The sequence below is a fragment of the Nyctereutes procyonoides genome, unplaced genomic scaffold (genome assembly GCF_905146905.1).
Source record: "Nyctereutes procyonoides isolate TBG_1078 unplaced genomic scaffold, NYPRO_anot_genome, whole genome shotgun sequence".
Lineage (NCBI taxonomy): Eukaryota > Metazoa > Chordata > Mammalia > Carnivora > Canidae > Nyctereutes > Nyctereutes procyonoides.
Genome location: NW_026575137.1, coordinates 10655600 through 10660826, shown reverse-complemented (window position 1 = coordinate 10660826; position 5227 = coordinate 10655600).

Here is a 5227-nt window from a genome sequence, read left to right as displayed (position 1 = left end):
ATAAAAATTAATCTGTATGCAAATGAAACCACCCGCAGGGTTTTTTTGTTGTTTTGTGTTTCAGTAGGTTCCATCCCCAGCATGGAGCCCAACATGGGAGCTTGCACTAATGACCTTGAGATCAAGACCTGAGCTGAGATCAAAAGTCAGATGCCACCCAGGTGCCCCCACAACGCAACCTGGATATACTAGGAAAACAGTCTGGATGCATTAATCACAACACTACGGAGATCTGTTCAGGCTGCTGCAGGAGGCTACCACAGACTAGGTGGCTTATTAACAACGGACATTTCTTTCTCACAGTTCTGGAGTCCGGGGAGTCCAAGGTCAAGGTGCCGGCAGATTCAGTATCTGGCGAGGACTCACTCCCTGTTCACAGATGGGCATCTTCTCACTGTATCCCCAGGGGCAGAAGAGGGCAAGAAAGCTCCCTGGGGTCTCTTGTAAGCGCACTGATCCCATTCATGAGGACTTCACCCTCATGACCTCGTCACATCCCAAAGGCCCCACTTCCTAAAACCGTCACATCAGGGTTTGGGATCTCAACATATGAATTTTGGAGGCCCGGCGACATCCAGTCTGTAGCGTGTAGCGAGGACAATGAAGTTTGCTGCGTTAAGTCAGAAGCATCAAGATCAAGAGCAGCCCAGCAAGGCGGCTGGAGGAGGGGCTGGCGGGAGCAGGAGGAGGACGAGAAGTCGAAGTGGCTCTGCAGGACCCCAGGTTGACGTCTGGACCTCGGCGAGTCTTCCTGCAGCTCCTCTCTCACTTGCCCTTTGTCTCCAGCTTTCCTCTCTTCTTGGGAGATTCCTCAGCCAGGATCTCCGTCTGCTCCGCAGCTTAGGCCCACCCGCCCACCGGGACTGGCCCCATCCATGCAGGCCGCTGCTCCTCTTAGAATCGGTGTCAGCTAAATGCGAACTCTAGGGCGGCCCGGGCGGGGGGCGGGGGGGGGGGAGGCTCAGCGGTTTGGCTCCTGCCTTCGGCCCAGGGCGTGATCCTGGGGGTCCCGGGATTGAGGCCCACGTCGGGCTCCCTGCGTGGAGCCTGCTTCTCCCTCTGCCTGTGTCTCTGCCTCTCTCTCTCTCTCTCTCTCTCTCGTAAATAAATAAAAATTTTTTTAAATAAATTAATTAATTTAAAAAATTAAACGAACTCTAAACACACTCAGATTCTGGTGGGTCCCCTCCCCTAACGTCTCGTCTCACTCTGTCCTCGCACACTGGAGATGGAAGGAGCCCCCTAGATGAGCACGGGGCTCAGCAGACCTCCTCCAGGGGAGGGAGCTCTGGGGTGGGGTGGGGGGTGAGTGTGTGTCGAAAATGAAAAACCTGGTCTTTCCCTTCTGTTGTGGCGGGTGGGCAGGGGGGAACCCCTCAGTTCAGTCTATCTCCAGAGTATTTTTCTTTTATACCCACACAAAATACTTCAGACCCCGGGTCATCAGATGGGTGTGCGGGGGGATTTCCCCACGGCAGCGAGCGGGGCTGCAGCACCAGGTGGCTGTCTTACAGCTGGACTCAGTCCTGACCCCGTCTACCCAGGGTCACACACTCACTTGCAGGCCGCTTGCAGGCCCAGGTGAGTACCTGTGCCCCTGACCTACCAACTGTACATGGGAGGTTCCAACAGCCCCCTCCTTGGGTGCACTTAATTTATGGGGGCGGCTCACAGAACCCAGAAACGCGTCTACCAGTTTCCTGAGAGACTTTATAAAGGCTACGGGCGAGGAGATCCGGAAGGCAAGGTCTGGGAGAGTCCTGAGCACAGGAGCACCTGTCCCGTGGGGCCGGGGCGCCTCCTCCTCCCCCTGGTGTGGAACCTCTCCGAGCCCCCACCCCCCAGGACCATCGGGATTTTGTGGAGGCCTCGTCCCGTTGGCAGGATGGGTCATTAACTCCATTTCCAGACCTTCTCCCTTCTCCAAAGAATGGGGCCGGGGGGCCAGGGCCGAAAATTCCAAACGTCTAATCACGGCTCGGTGTTTCCGGCGCCCAGTCCTCCGCCTGAAGCCCCCCAAGGTTGCCGTCTTAGAACGAGACACTCCTACCACCCAAGAATTACAGGCATTTCAGGAGCACTGGGTCAGGAGCCAAGAGCAGAGACCAATATTCGTATTTTGACTACGTCGCAGAGTCCCACCGTAATTTCTGAAAGAGGCTGGGAGCAGACACCAAGGCACAGGGACACGGGACCGGGGAGAAGGCCCTGCCTCAGGCCGCTCTTCCGTCCGTCGGGTGAACGGACCAGGAACGAGCAAAGGTGAAGAACACTGCGTCTACTGTGATGACATTGACTTAAAATTTCTCAACTATATGTCCCCAGGGATATGCCCAAATCCGAAAAAGCCCTAAAGACAGACATGGGAATGATAAAACACCAAATCCGGGGTAGTCGCTACGCACCGCGCCCCCGGTGACGGAGGAGCAGCGCTCTCAGGGAAACACAGAGGAACTCAATGACACGAGTTTAGATTCTGAAGCCTCCATGGCGGGTCCCTGAGTGTTGGGAGCACCATCTGTTCACCACGGGCATCGTTTTTTTTAAATTTCTGTATTAACGATCAGTAAAAATAAACATTGATGGACACCACCACATACACCAGAGCTCGTTTCAGTCCTCGATTCCTCTGTTTCCTTCATGTGCCCAGTTAGTCTTTTCTTAATTTTGGTAAACATGCATAACATTAAAATTTTCCGTTTTAGCCACAGTGGTGTCTTTTAATGCTCCTGGGTCCTACGCGACAGGTGAACAGGGAAGGGGATCAGCATCACATAGAAACCCAGCGGGCTCCCAGGCAGTTTTTCCAGGATGTTAATATTTTGACCTGACCCAGACAAACCTTCTCAAAAAGAGGAAGTGTCCATCCTATTTGAGGGCCCTGATGGAAAAAGCTGAGACGTCCCATGCCAGTGCCTTCCTTCCTCGAGTGGAGTGGTTCGGGGGCTTGCCGCTACCTGAGGCAGGTGAGAAACTATGGAGACCCTGCCCTTCGTGTAAATCAAGTGACTCAAGAAAGCCAGATTGGATTTTTAATTATGGTGATAATCACCCCTGTTGGAAGCCAACGCCCTTACGGACACTTGTCCCTAAGGAGGAAACAGCAGTGCCAGGCCATGAGGCTGCAAAGGGCGGCCATGCACTGGGGCGCCTGGGGCACGGTCCTGACTGTGCTTCGGCTCAGGCTGCAGTGTCAGGCCTCCCTCTCAGGGTGGGGAGATCAAGCCCCAACTTGGGCCCAAGCTCAGTGTGATCTGCAGGGGTTTCTCTCTCCCCCTGCTCTGCTCCTCACGCCCTCCACCACACATGCACGCCCGCTTTCTCTAAAATAAGTAAATCAGTCTTTAAAAAGAAAGAAACAAAGGCCACGCGTTAGGCTGCAAATGCCAACGGAGAGTGAAGTGCAGGGTATTCACGAGGATGGTCAGCATTTTTATCAGGGCTCCGCTTAGAGACTTCTTAAGATTCTGAGTGACCCCGGCCCCAGTGTGTCTGAGCGACCCCTTAACTGTGTTTTCCTCATCAGCCCTTTTATTTTTAGTGCACGATTTGGCTAGATAGGAGGTTTTTCAAAAATGCAGAAGGATTGTTTTTGCTGTCTGCACACGCCGGGATGTTCTAAATACTTTCTGAAAGTACGAAAAGGCTGTAAAGGAGGAACCATCTAAGTAGCAGAGCAACTGCTTTTTCTGTTTTCTGGACCAATCAATGTTCACCCAGGGCTTAGGCAAATCAAAACAGCTTAAACAATAAGAAAAATACATCATTTCATATGACACATAGTTCCAGACCTAGGGTGAGAGGCGTAGAGTGACATAGTGACGTCTTCAAGGACCCAGTCCCTTTCCATCTTCCTCCTCTGCCGCCCACGGCACCTGGGCCCTGGTTCATCCTCAGCTTGTGCCTCTGTCTGGGTCACAAGATCGCAGCCACAGCTTTAAAGCTACAGAGTTCAATAAATAAAATCTTTGAAAGAAAGAAAGAAAGAAAGAAAGAAAGAAAGAGCAGCTGGGGTGGCTCAGCAGTTAGCACCACCATCAGTACAGGGCATGACCCCAGAGACCCGGGATCGAGTCCCACATCGGGCTCCCTGCATGGAGCCTGCTTCTCCCTCTGCCTGGGTCTCTGACTCTTGCTCTCTCTCTGTGTCTCTCGTGAATAAATAAAATCTTTAAAGATAAATAAATAAAATAAAATAAAAATAAAGCTCACAGAGTCCTACGATCATGTTCAAAGGCAAAAGGAAGGTTCTGCTCTAGAATCTTTTTTTAATTTATTTATTCTATTGAGGAGAAAGCTCTTTCCAGAAGTCCACCTGCATAAGTTTCCTTTCAGGTTTCTTGGGCCAGAGTTGGATGGCACGGCCGTGCCCCAGCTGCAGGAGAGTCTGGTTATGGAGTTCCTGGCATTTTCAGCCTGTAGAGACAGAGGCAGCTGTGCCAGCAAGGAAAACACAGCGGGAATGGCTCTGGGTCGGCACCCAGCAGGGCCAGTCGAGGTAGACAGGACCCGTGCTTCACCCCAGGAGGTCACCTTTTTAAGGTTCTTCCAACTGTTAAATGGCCTTTTCATCACAAAGTCACACCCTCAGATTCACTCTTGTCTTCAGCCCCCCTGTGCACATGCAGTTCCCTCCACCTGGGATCTCGCCTCCTTCCACATCTGCCGTGAGACGTCCACCCTTCAGATTGCCACTCGGACACCACGTCCCAGGAAAGCCTTCCAAATAACGGGTCACACTTTGTGACCCTCCCCTCCGGCCCCCCGAAGCACTAGGACAGTCCCCCCGCGTGGGCTAGCACAGGGTCTACAATGGCTCAGCAAGTCTGCTGAATTGAACTGAACTGTTTTGCCCTCTGAGCTGCAGAAGGAAGTGTTCTAGAAAACAAGTTTCTTGGGGCGCCTGGGTGGCTCAGCGGGTGAGCATCTGCCTTGGGCTCAGGGTGTGACCCCAGGGTCCCAGGATCGAGTCCCACATTGGGCTCCCTGTAGGGACCCTGCTTCTCCCTCTGTCTGTGTCTCTGCCTCTCTCTGTGTGTCTCTCAGGAATAAATTAATAAAATCTTTAAAAAAAAAAGAAAACAAGTTTCTCTTCCTAGTATAGTATTTGGGGGGATTTGGGTGAAGTGATATAGCACAAAAGAGCTACCCTAGAGCATCACAATGCCAGATTTCAGGTTGTACTACAAAGCTGTGGTCATCAAGACAGTGTGGTCCTGGCACAACA